The 13,966-nt window shown below is 43.9% G+C and overlaps 1 protein-coding gene across 2 annotated transcripts in view; it reads right to left on the bottom strand.

The window, feature by feature from the left end:
- The window catches only part of PGCKA1 (PDCD10 and GCKIII kinases associated 1), a 52,529-nt gene that overhangs the window by 14,690 nt on the left and 23,873 nt on the right, over positions 1–13,966 (bottom strand). The window contains exon 2 of one of the 2 annotated variants that reach the window (XM_035111881.3): positions 3,503–3,720. The exons of the other annotated variant lie outside the window; for it this stretch is intronic. The gene's annotated coding sequence lies outside the window, so the exon portion shown is untranslated. The remainder of the gene's footprint in view (positions 1–3,502; positions 3,721–13,966) is intronic. 2 annotated transcript variants of the gene reach the window in all.

Genomic DNA, 13,966 nt, shown 5'->3' with positions numbered 1-13,966 from the left:
GAATAAAATATGCCTTGATTCTTCACCCTCCAGTTCTAGCAACTGTTTCATTTATCACATATACATTCCATTTCTCCTACAGCCTCCTCGGGCCAGTGTAAATGGGGATAAAACCCCTATGTTTTCCAATCCTGAGAGATGATCTCAGTGAACTTCATAATGGAGCAGGATTTGAACCCAGATTTCCTAGCTCAGACTTCCTTGGCTACACTACACAGCCTTCCTGCTAAAGGTACCCCTGCTCTTTCCAGCTTTCTAATCATGCTGTATATAGGCAAATGAGATGGATTCCCTTTAGACTCTGCTGTTTGCTTTATCAACAGAACACTGTCTTTATTTGCATTTTTGAAGCACCACGGAACGGTAACAAAGAAATACAGATTGTCCAAGAGGTTACTGAACAGAAGCAAATGCAACTTGATGTTCACTATACAGCAGGGTCAGTTTTTAGCTCATGGATAAAGAATTAATATAAACAAAATCGATTTCCACTCTGATTTTATTTAGAAATAGATGCCTTATGAGGAACGGCTTAGGGAGCTGGGTATGTTTAGCCTGGAGAAGAGAAGGTTAAGGGGGTGATATGATAGCCATGTTCAAATATATAAAAGGATGTCATATAGAGGAGAGAGAAAGGTTGTTTTCTGCTGCTCCAGAGAAGCGGACACGGAGCAATGGATTCAAACTACAAGAAAGAAGATTCCACCTAAACATTAGGAAGAACTTCCTGACAGTAAGAGCTGTTCGGCAGTGGAATTTGCTACCAAGGAGTGTGGTGGAGTCTCCTTCTTTGGAGGTCTTTAAGCAGAGGCTTGATAGGCATATGTCAAGAATGCTTTGATGGTATTTCCTGCTTGGCAGGGGGTTGGACTGGATGGTCCTTGTGGTCTCTTCCAACTCTGTGTTTCTATGATTCTAAGGAATTGAGAGAATTGACCTTCAGGTGCTATTGTTCTCTCCCACTCAGACAAATAATTAGTCTGAGGTTCCAGTGGTGGGAAGTATACATAATCACATATTCCTATTCCCTGGACTCATAAGCACACAACAACCATCTTCATCAAGCTTGATGAAAGGATTTTGTACCGCTGACTACGTATGGTGCTTCTTCCAGCAACTACAGAGTTACTGGAAATGACAGGCAAACTCAGATCTAGTCTGAGACATCTTAACAGCTGCAAACAGTTGCCCTGGGAATTAGGGTTCAGCAACCTCTTGCTTAACACCAAGGGTTCCTGGGGCACAGCTCTTGGACCATGTGAGATTAATTGATGTTTCCCCACAATATTGGTCCCCTGGCCTGGGGAGCTTATTGGATGGCTTAATTATGATATTATCCCTTGGCAGGCTGAATCAACCCCCCTGACAATATAAAGGTGTGTGTGTGTGTTTTTTTAAAGGACCCCTGGATGTTTAAGTCCAATCCAAGGCAACTATGGGGTTGTGGTGCTCATTTCGCTTTCAGGCCAAGGGAGCCGGCGTTTGTCCGCAGACAGCTTTCCGGGTCATGTGGCCAGCATGACTAAACTGCTTCTGGAGCGACAGAACACTGTGACTGAAGCCAGAGCGCACAGAAATGCCATTTACCTTCCCACCACAGCAGTACCTATTTATCTACTTGCACTGGCGTGCTTTTGAACTGCTAGGTTGGCAGGGCAACGAGAGCTCACCCCGTCGGGCAGATTTGAACCGCCGACCTTCTGGTCGGCAAGCTCAAGAGGCTCAGTGGTTTAGACCACAGGACCCCAACTGTCCCTATTAACTATTGGGCAGCCTCTGTTTTCTGGAAGTTGTCCTTGGTAACATGCTCTCTATATTACATTTTGTGAAGATGTTGGGACACCTATTAAAAATTTGATCAGTGTGCATGCAGCATGAGGTTGCGTTCTGCAGGTTTCAGCTTGCAATGCTGGTATCTTTTATTTCTGTGTTTAGAGATTACACTTCCACCTTTACTAACACGGTTTACAAATTAAAAATATCATAAATGCACGGTAAAAAAAAAGATTTGTTTTTAAAAACCAGCAAGCCAAAATATTTACAATATCAGCAAACTGGTATTAGCTTTCAGAGGTGTAGCGTGGGTTGTTTTTGTTTTTGAATCAAAACCACCACCAGATGACAGAGCCTTTAAAGCTCTCCTGGTGTCCTCCAGTTGATTATACTGCAACTCCCATAAGACCAAGCCAACATGTGATGGCAGGAGGCAGTTCAAAACATCTTCATTTCCACCATGACTTACACCAAACCCCTGTGCTGGGACACTTGTTCTTTGATTGGATTTTCTGCCACATTTCCAGTATTGGAGCTCCAATTTGGCTGCCATCTGAAAGCACCACAGCTTTGTACCAGAGGCTAATCGCTGTCAGGATTTCCAAGCAACAACTCTCACCACACACACACACACACACACACACACAGAGGAAGCACTGTTCTGAACCTGTTGGGTCAGCCTCACTACTTCTGACTTCATATTGTCCTTAAAGAAATAATTTGGGTAGCAATAATCCAATGATTATTACGCTTGTTGCCTTCTGACAATATAATTTCAGACGTAAGGAAAGGCAAATCTCAGTGATGCCTACACAAGAAGAGATCCTTGTGTGATAAAGGATTGATTGTTGTTATTGTTGGCATGAGTCTGTCTCCAGAGACAATGGAGTGTGCCTCTGGGGGTGAAGTCAAACCTCTGGAAAATCACAGCACCTACTGTAGCTGCAGAGACCTTTAACTCATACCTGCTGCCTCACACACAAGCCTGGGCAGTGTGGATCGAACCAACTCCTAGGGGCTGAGGTCCCTTCAGCCCCCAAATATTTGAGGGTGCCAAGTCCCCCCAAAGTTGATGGGCATTGCCATTCAAATGGTTTGTGTGCACCACATCTTATGATGGGGCCTGGTAGGATCATATGGAGGAGATGGTTCTCAAGATGTCCCGGTCCCAGGTAGTTTTAACAGCTTTAAAAGATTAAGCTAGGTCCATAATACGCAACTGCACAACCAGTTTTGATTAAAAGGCGACTATCTGCAATATCTCCCAAAGTCCTAATCTTGCCAGTACTCCTTGAAGTTCCTCCAGGAAGCTGATAAGAACAGCCTTGGGCCATTTTGACAAGTTCAGAGTTATCTATAAAAGCTATTGTTGTCTTAAGGCATACCCATTATGCTGAATATTGCTTCCTACAAGTTATAGACACAAACTTCCCCTGCTGATAAAATAAAAGATAAAATATGAAATATGTTCTTTCGGTTTCATTACAGCCCAGTGCTCTTTCTTCCTTCAGCCAAATATTCCACAGACAAATGACTGGTCGGGAACTTCAGTCGGAGAACTGAAGCATCCCCTCCAACTTTTCTCTGATGAAAAAGGATATATTATTATTATTATTACTATTATTATTATTTACACCCCACCCATCCGACTGGGTTGCCCCAGCCACTCTGGGTAGCTTCCAACATACTGGTATATAAAAATAAAATAAAACATTAAACATCAAAATACCTTTCCTATACAAGACTGTCTTCAGGTGGCTCAGGGGTCAGATTAACTTCATATCCTCCAACATTTCTCCGATGAAAATAGGGACGTCCTAATGAAAAGCAGGATATTCCAGGATCAAAGCAGAAACCGGGATGGCTTCTGTAAATCTGGGACTGTCCTTGGAAAATAGGGGAACTTGGAGAGTCCACTGAAGGCCTAACACAAGAGTTCTCTGTCCCCTACGGATATAAGAACAGTTGTTTACTCAGGGTGTAAGGAATAATCTTCAGGTAACAGGGGAAACAGTGTTGATCAATCTCTCCTTTAAACAGGGGCCCTGAGAATGTGTAGGTGTGTTGCCTTGTTGTGATACTGTGTTGGAAATTTGTTTCCACCATCTGATCCTCATTCTTTTATTCTGACATGCTTATGAGCCCTGGAGGCCCCATATGAGCCAGGAAGGTGAGGCACAACACATTATAATTCATAAACCTCACCCCACATTTTCAATGAAAGAGAAAAATATTTAAAAGTCTGAATACCTCCTAGAAGACTTTGCCTTACAGAAAGAATGGGAAAATGTAGGTGTTGTTCAACTCCAACTCCCATTAGGCTTAGTCAGTATGGCCTATAGACTGGGAGTTGGATGATGGGAGTTCTGAAACATCTGGAAGGTAACCCCATCCATCTGCCCTCCATCTCTGCCTTAAGATCAGCAAGCCCTAGGCTCAGTGGTTTAGACCACAGCACCACCCGTGAGTCACAGCAAATACTATATGCCAGCCACCGAAAATTGTTGAGTCACGATCTCTTGGCCTAAATATTGCACTATGTGGAAGTTACATGTCTGAAAAACAGGAAGCTCATCAGATCATTTGCTGACTGGCAAAAGCGCTGGTGCTAGACAACAGGGCAGAGTTGGGACAACAAGCATTTGAGTAGAATAAACATGCACAGAAACTATGCATCCTTTTTTTTTTTTTTTGCAAATTGGCCTCAAGATCACACTTGAGGAAATTTCTGCCTCTTCTCTCTCACTGCATGCTCTTTAGATTATATGTTGACAGGTTCACTGCAGCTTAATTTGAACCATAGCTTACTCCTGGCATTTATTGTGAATGTAAAGATCTATATCTGTAATATATAAAGTTATAACAGAACATTTTCTATCTGAGTAATGCAGGCGAGCCTTTCAAGCACCATCGTTTAATAGTCACTAGACCCCCACATTACTAGGTTTAAAATGGAATGACTTTCAGAACAGAGGCCAGCTGACTTTATGCAGAGCAGACCCTTTCCATCTTCATTTTTTATGACTCTGAAGAGTCTGAAGACTCTGGAGTAGCCAACACTGGCTCCTCCAGTTGTTTGTGGACTACATCTCCCATCAGCCCCAGTCTGCATAGCCAGCAACCAGGAATTATAGATGAGCACCATGTTGGCTGCTGCTGCAGTGCATGTGTTAAGACCACATGGACCATGGACCTGCCTATGTTACCATGTCAAAAGCCTTTTCCATCATTTGATCACTGCATGGGTGGGATTATTTTTCCTACAACCACTGCGAATGACAAAAGTCCCAGAGATACTCACAATGCATTTTGAGCAGTTTTCGCTGGTTGTGAGTAATTGCCTACTGTTGGGGCAGCAGAAACCACTGAAGAAGTTTGGCATGGTGTCTTGACCAAGGCGTGACATGAGCAGCCAACATGCAGAGGCCCAAGACCTTTGACAGATGTTTGATGTCCACATTGTCTTGGCCGAAATCAGTAGTGCTGCTGCTGACTTGATGTTGAGAACATGTGGCCAGGGAAATTTAAAGTTCAGATCAGCATTGGATTTCAGGCAGTGTGGGTCGTTCCCCTGCACAGCGTGCTAAGCCAAGGGGACGCAAAATTGAGAAGATCAATAATTGAGAAGATCCAGGGTTTTCCTCCAGCTGGAATGCACTGGAACTCACCTCTCAGGTGGGCACCATTTCCATTATAAGAGAACAAGGGCATTCATAGTGAGTTCCAGCACCTCTTTTTCTAGAAAAATAGCACTGAGTAGATCCATTTGGGGATGCCAGATTTTGGCCTCACACAGGGCAATATATCACAAAAAATTACCCAAGTCCACCCCTGCTCAGATCTCACTCCAGCCATATTGGAACAGGTAGCCTTGCACTGGCCACTATTATCTCAGCCTCAGCTACATATCTGCGTTGAAGCAATGATGATCCTGATTTACCTTGCTAGAATGCTGCAAGGCAGGCCTGTGCAATGTGTTGACCCACCAAACAGCATGCCAGACACATGCTCTGGAAGTGACAGGCAGAAAACCTAAGGTTTACAAAGTTCCTGGGAGAAGAAAATTTGTGCATGTTAAGCCGTGTGGAGGAGTGCCTAGGGAGCATGTGGTGTGTGATGGGCAGGTAGATTATCCTATGCACATGCTCTAGATCAGGGTTTCCCCAGCTGTTTTTGGAGTACAACTCCCATCATCCCTAGCTAGCAGGACCAGTGATCAGGGATGGTGAGAATTGTAGTCCAAAAACAGCTGGAGACCCAAGTTGGGGAAACCCTGCTCTAGATCTTTGGTGGGAACTGTCAACGGTTTGAGAAGATGTACGGCATGAGTGTTGTAAACTGCTGAGATATTTCTGTACCTCTCTATGAGGATTATATATATTTAAAAAATGGAATTCTAGTTGATGGCAGTTCCTAGCACTTGCTATAATCTCCCATTTTGTTCCTGAATAATATGTTCTCTCCATGTCACATGGTTGAAATCTCAATGAAAAATGCTAAGCCAGCTTTGGCACTTTGCTTAGCTGTGCTGCACTAAAGCTCATGTCCCCGCCTCCCCTCAAAGCATAGGAATGAACTAAATTGTTGTCATCAAAGCCACAGTTGACTTGGCGTTTGACCTTTTGCAGTCTGTAGGGCAAGGAAGACTTGGATGCACACTGATGTGTTCAATTTTCATCTGGGATCAAATCCCAGAGCCTTGGATTGCTCAAGTCAGTCTCTCTTCTCTTGCAGGCTATAGAAAGATTTCCCTGCTTTCCTAAAGGAATGCGTTTCTTAAGGAAGTCTGACCCCAGACTGGGGCTCCTTTGTTATGCAGAGTTACATGGAACTAGCTTGTGCTCCCCTCCCCCCCCCAACCAAGTAGCATACCAGAATCCGTTTGAGGTAAGGATCAAGAAGGAATAATACAGAGCTTAACCTTTTCATCCCTGATGTTATGTGTGTTTGTGCGTGCGCTTCAAAAATTTATACCCCACTTTTAAAATAAAACTCAAAGCAGCTTACAAAAAGAAATAAAATGTAGCAAGTACCATTCAAATTACTAAAATCAACATCATAAGGTAAAAAGATAAAGGAAAAGTAAAGGATCCCCTGGACGGTTAAGTCCAGTCAAAGGCGACTATCGGGTTGCAGCGCTCATCTTGCTTTCAGGCCGAGGGAGCCAGCGTTTGTCCACCAACAACTTTCTGGGTCATGTGGCCAGCATGACTAAAGCGTTTCTGGTGCAACAGAACACCGTGATGGAAACCAGAGGGCATGGAAACACAGTTTACCTTCCTGCCACAGCGATAACTATTTATCTACTTGCACTGGCGTACTTTCGAACTGCTAGGTTGGCAGGAGCTGGGGCAGAGCAACGGGAGCTCACCCTGTCACGGGGATTCGAACCGCCGACCTTCTGATCAGCAAGCCCAAGAGGCTCAGCAGTTTAGATCACAGTGCCACCCGCATCCCTATCTAATATCAGCATCATACATTGAAACCAAAAGCATGAATAAAACAATTCTGCATAAAAGCAGAGAGGCTGTACTTTAAACAATTGTGGGAGGGTTAGTTATACATCAGCTTTTATAGCTCAGTCCTTAGAGCAAGGAACTCAATGTCAGGGTCATGGGTTCAAAGGGTAAAAGATTACTGCATTGCTGGGGGTTGCACTAGATGCCCTCATGCCCTACAATTCTCTGATTCCTCCAAACACCGTTTCACACATAACGTAGTAGGTAACCCACATATAGGTAAAAGGTAAAGGTAAAGGACCACTAGACAGTTAAGTCCAGTCAAAGGCGACTATGGGGAAGCAGTACTCATCTCACTTTCAGGCCAAGGGAGCCGGTGTTTGTCTACAGACAGCTTTCTGGGTCATGTCACCAGCATGACTAAACCACGTCTGGCACAACGGGACACTGTGACGGAAATCAGAGTGCACAGAAACGCTGTTCACCTTCCCGCCATAGCGGTACCTAGAGGCTCAGTGGTTTAGACCATAGCGCCACCTGCATCCCAGGTATGCCACTAGGTAAACACCTGACAGCCAGCCAGAGGCAAACTAGCCCTCTGATCAGCATGTCTGTGTATAATACGTATTTGTAACACTGTCATTATTGCATATTATCTTAAAATATCATATGTTAAAGGGCTACAACAAGCATTTGTTGCCTAATTTCATCAGGGAAAGGAGAGGGTTTGTGGTTTCTGGAGAAGACCTCTGGAGGCACATGTGAACCATGCTGCTAGTGTCTCCTGAGGGAGACAAATGAGAAACAGAGACATCTATTTAGTTTGTTAAAGGTAAAGGTAAAGGGACCCCTGACCATTAGGTCCAGTCGTGACCGACTCTGGGGTTGCGCGCTCATCTCACATTATTGGCCGAGGGAGCCGGCGTATAGCTTCCAGGTCATGTGGCCAGCATGACAAAGCCGCTTCTGGCAAACCAGAGCAGCACATGGAAACGCCGTTTACCTTCCCTCTATAGCGGTTCCTATTTATCTACTTGCATTTTGACGTGCTTTCGAACTGCTAGGTTGGCAGGAGCTGGGACCAAGCAACGGGAGCTCACCCCGTCACAGGGATTCGAACCGCCGACCTTCTGATCAGCAAGCCCTAGGCTCAGTGGTTTTGCCCACAGCGCCTTTAAAAAGCTCTCCCAGATAGCTCTCATCAGCAGGACAGGAATTGCTTTGTCATAAAACATACAGAGTATTTCCTGAAGATTAACGACAAGACTGTGAGAAGAATACGCCAGACCACTTTACAGCCAAGGGCTATGAACCCAAACCTGCTGGATCCTGATCCTTTTGGGTACTATTTTATGAATCGAAGCATCTTGTTTCCACATGTGACATTCAGAAAGAAGCAGGAAGAGGCGCAGCTGGAGCTTATCCCCCAGAGCTAAAAGCATAAAAAAACTCGCCAAGCTGGTCAGGCTGCTCTCACCATTTGGCTCCTCTTGCCTGACAGGGATAGTTGCTGCCTGGCCCAGTTCCATCTCCTTTCAGAACTGGATGAATACTTGTCTATCGCAAAGCAGCGATAATAGCTGTGTACACAGACAGGGAGCCTCCTGAGAGTTGCTGAAGATGGGGGGCAGTGAGCAGGTCACAGAGACTAGGCCAGTGATGGGCAACCTTTTCAGCTTAGTGTGTCAAAATTCGCCAAAAAACCGAGCATAACTCGAGTGGTGTGTCACTTCGAAGAAAAAACCGCAATTTTGCGATATTTATAGTTTAAATAACAAAAATGTATAATTGTCATATATAACTGTATTTAATAAACCAAAAACCAATTATTTAACCAAACCAAAAAAAACCTTATTTATCACAAAGTGCCCAGAGTTGTTGAGCTTTTGGGGGGGAGCTGCTGACCAAAGTTTTGCAGGTTTTTTGGCGGGATGCAAAAGTTGCTTTGCTTTTTTGGGGGAGGATGCCCCAAAGCTGCTGCGCTTTTTTTGGGGGGGGGGAAGAAAACAGAAATAAATGACGGATAATACCTTCGCTGGAACTAACACGCAGCACCGACATAGTCTGCCAAAGCGCCAAAAAACCCAGCACAGAACGGGTTAAAAAATGAACACTGTTACACCCAGTCATCGTCTGCCAAAGCGCCAGAAAAAATAGCACAGAAAGGGTTAAAAAACCAACCTCTGGCTACCAGCAACAACAACAGCAAAAAAGGATCCGGGTTTTGACAACGGGTTTTAGCAAGCTGTAGCGTGAGGAGGAGTGGGAGATCAAATGGGGGGGGGGACAACAACAACAGAGCAATTGGGCTGATGGGGCGCGTGCCAGCAGTGAGGGCTCTGCGTGTCACGTCTGACACACGTGTCATAGGTTGGCCATCACTGGACTAGGCTGTAGTCCTGGCCTTTGGGCCTGCAGATTGCAAGGAAGAGGATGTTACACTTGGTCTTTGCTTCACTTTTCTCCTCAGCGATCAGTTTCTACTGCTGTTGGTGAGGAAAAGAACCCCACAGCTAGTTGTGGAAACAGTCTGTGTAATAGTGGCAAAGAAATAAGAGCAGCATTTGGAGAATCGAGGAAAGAATATTTGTCTTCCAGGGGCTTAGTGTGACCAGAGGACAATCTTGGGTATCTAAATCACATTGCAGCATTAATGATTTATGTTGCAATGTTGGAAAGAACAGGAGACTAATGCCTCATTACAGCAGAGGAAAGTCCCCCTTTCCGGCAAAGCAGCCAGAGCCAACTTCACACATATTTGTAGGAATGGAATTATACTACTACTACTACTACTACTACTACTACTACTTTATTATTTATACCCCACCCATCTGGCTGGGTTTCTCCAGCCACTCTGGGCAGCTCCCAACAGAATATTAAAAACATGATAAAACATCAGACATTGAAAACTTCCCTAAACAGGGCTGCCTTCAGATGTCTTTTAAAAGTTGGATAATTGTTTATTTCCTTGACATCTGATGGGAGGGCGTTACACAAGGCGGGCGCCACTACGGAGAAGGCCCTCTGCCTGGTTCCCTGTAACGTCACTTCTTGCAGGGAGGGAACTGCCAGAAAGCATTCGGAGCTGGACCTCAGTGTCCAGGCTGAACAATGGGGGTAGAGATGCTCCTTCAGGTATACTGGGCCGAGGCCATTTAGGGCGTTAAAGGTCAGCACCAACACTTTGAATTGTTCAAATATATCTGTTCTTATTCCTGCTCCGTATGTGTGTTCAGCATAAGTTGTGAAAGGGCATATGACTTTGGCAAAGGCATTCTCTAGAGATGTGGTCAGGTTGCATGCATACAGGCTTACATGAGTAAAGAACAGGAGGGATGGCCACTCCACTCATGATAACATGTGTAGAGGACCTCCAGCTGAGTGACTTGTGGATGATAGCAGTGTAGAATTATCCCTGTTGAATCAGTTCAATTAATTCCAGTTTGGATCTAGAAAGTGGTGGATCTCTCGTCTACGATTGCCATTCCTGAATTTCCTAAGCACTGAAACAATGAGAAATCACTCGAGGCGACAAGTGCCACTGGCTGTGGCTAACCTACATATTAGTAATAAAATAAAAAAATTCCTTCAGTAGCACCTTAAAGACCAACTAAGTTTTTATTTTGGTATGAGCTTTCATGTGCATGCACACTTCATCAGATACGAAAGCTCATACCAAAATAAAAACTTAGTTGGTCTTTAAGGTGCTACTGAAGGAATTTTTTTGTTTTGTTTCGGCTCAGACCAACATGGCTACCTACCTGTAACTACATATTAGTGTCCTTGGTTCAAATGTCTACTTTGTCACGAACCAGGTAAAGTCAAATCTCGGTTCCCAAATGCCTCCATTTTGGAATGTTTCGGCTCCCGAACGCCAAAACCTGGAAGTAAGTGTTCTGGTTTTTTAACATTTTTTGGAAGCCAAACGTCCAATGTGGTTTCTGCTTGAGTGCAGGAAGCTCCTACAGCCAATCAGAAACCATGCCTCGGTTGATGAACATTTCGGAAGCCAAATGGGCTTCTGGAACAGATTACGTTTGACTGTATAAGACAATAGAATGCAATAATTGCCACATCCTCTGGATTAGCTCCTCCATGTACAGGATCACAGAATTGTAGAGTTGGAAGGGACCATGTGAGTCATCTAGTCCAACCCCCTGAAACGCAGGAATCTTTCACCCAAAGTGGGGCTCAGAGTCTTTACCATTATAGTAAAGGTAAAGGTAAAGGGACCCCTGACCATTAGGTCCAGTTGTGACCGACTCTGGGGTTGCATGCTCATCTCGCACTATTGGCCGAGGGAGCCGGCATACAGCTTCCAGGTCATGTGGAGCGCTTCCTGCAAACCAGAGCAGCACACGGAAACGCCGTTTACCTTCCCGCTGTAGCGGTCCCTATTTATCTACTTGCACTTTGACGTGCTTTTGAACTGCTAGGTTGGCAGGACCATTATAGTACCATCTGTCTACCTTTTATGTGTCTCCTTTTTGAGATAAGGTCATATTAGTTTCTGACAACAGCAGGGCGAGTTGTAAATGAGGTTCTGCTGATATTCATGTACAGTGGAACCTCGGTTTATGAACACCTCGGTTTATGAATTTTCGGTTTATGAACGCCGCGGACCCATCTGGAACGGATTAATTCACTTTCCATTACTTTTAATGGGAAAGTTCGCTTCAGTTTATGAACGCTTCAGTTTATGAACAGACTTCCGGAACCAATTACACCCATGTTTCAGTTTATGAACGCTTCAATTTAAGTACTTCAGGGACCCGTCTGGAACGGATTAATCCACTTTCCATTACTTTCAATAGAAAAGTTCGCTTCAGTTTATGAACGGTTACTCCACGGACCGTCTGGAACGGATTAATCCACTTTCCATTACTTTCAATGGGAAAGTTCGCTTCAGTTTATGAACGCTTCAGTTTATGAACAGACTTCCGGAACCAATTGTGTTCATAAACCGAGGTACCACTGTAATTCCCAAGAAATTACAAGAAAGCATAATCAAATTGGTTTACTTCTGTGGGTGAGGAAACTGTATTTATGAAGGAGCCTAAGATGTAATCTATTTTGGTTCAGTCAGCATGGGAACAGTTCAGCTTTCAGAATGTAAGGTCAGAATTTTGCAATGATGATTTTTTTTTTGGGGGGGTGCACTATGCTGACTAGTAGAAAGGCATAAGGTCTCATTTGCTAGTATCTAATGCAGCTGCATTTCAAAAGGAAAAACAAAACAAAACACCAGGATACATAAGTGTCGAAAGTTTGCTTGCTATGGTAAAGAAATTTATTTTGGGCACCAAGATGTTGCAAGATCAGAGTTTGCACATGTGTTCCATGGAGATTTTATTAAACAATCCACAATACATCAAGCAGCTGTGGGGATAGTCATTTCTTTTGGAAGTGCAATGCGGGAAAAATATAATAGTTTTGAATTCCTCTGCTGAAGAAGCCGCTATCTCCTACTCCCATAACAGACTCTAACTAAAAAAGACAAATGACTGTTAATACACTGTTTTGTCCCATGTTCTTGAATACTTGCTAGGTATGTTTTAACACTGACCATAAAATGCTCAGATTTTATGTAGCAATCTTCAAAACCTGAAGTGCTTTACGTTAATTGATTTAGTAATTCTTGCAGAAGCCCTCTAAATAGCCTATATAATCGTCCCCCCCCCCTTTGGTGAAGTTTTTTTCCTGTGTGTGAAAAAATGAACTGGCCCAGTTATAAGAGGAGGAAGTACCATGGGTTTGTATAGGTGGCTGCTGTTTTAATTCATTACCCAGCCTTCACCCTAAAGTCGTAGGGCAGGTTACAACAATCAAAACACACCATTTCCTGCATTCCAGAGGGTTGGACTAATATGATCTACAATTCTATGATTCTAACTTACAATCACAAAAACACAATCACAAAAACAGAGTGAGATCCAGCGCCGAGGGCCTTCTGGCGGTTCCCTCACTACGAGAAGCAAAGCTACAGGGAACCAGGCAGAGGGCCTTCTCGGTAGTGGCGCCCGCACTGTGGAACGCCCTTCCATCGGAGGTCAAGGAGATAAACAACTACCTGACATTTAGAAAACACCTAAAGGCAGTCCTGTTTAGGGAAGTTTTTAATCTGTGATATTTTAATGTATTTTGGTATTTGTTGGAAGCCGCCCAGAGTGGCGGGGAAAACCCAGCCAGATGGGCGGGGCATGAATAAAGAAATAATCTTAAAACTATACACTGCAGACATCAAAATTCAAGGGTAAGAGGTGTGTTGTTATGGAGATGTAACAAGGTTGAAGGTACGTTTTATCATATGTGGTGGACTTATCTCTGGTGGACATATGTGATGGGGTAAAAGAATATTGGGAAATGATATATAATGAATTGGGGGTGGGGGGTGTTTAAAATTACCTTTCCAAAAAAATAACAACAACAGAGTTCTTTTCGTTGGGGATAATTCAGAGGAAATTTCCCCAGGTGTCAAAAAAGGCTATTTATGTACGCTAGTACTGCGGCCTGTGTTTTGTTAGCCCCAAAATGGAAAATGAGCGAGGTCCCAACCAAAGAAGAATGGCAACTTAAATTGATGGCATACGCGCAGCCTGCGGACCTAACTTATAGAATAAGAGAACAAGAAGAATGCACGTTTAAAGAAGACAGGAAAATGTTTACTGAACATATGGGTGAATATTGTGTTCATTTAAAAACACTGGTAGCATTAAGATAAATTCAACAGTGTA

The sequence above is a fragment of the Zootoca vivipara genome, chromosome Z1 (assembly GCF_965207765.1).
Source record: "Zootoca vivipara chromosome Z1, rZooViv2.hap1.1, whole genome shotgun sequence".
NCBI classification, from domain to species: Eukaryota; Metazoa; Chordata; class Lepidosauria; order Squamata; family Lacertidae; genus Zootoca; species Zootoca vivipara.
Note: the sequence above shows the minus strand (reverse complement) of the source record. Positions and strands in the feature narration are given on the sequence as shown.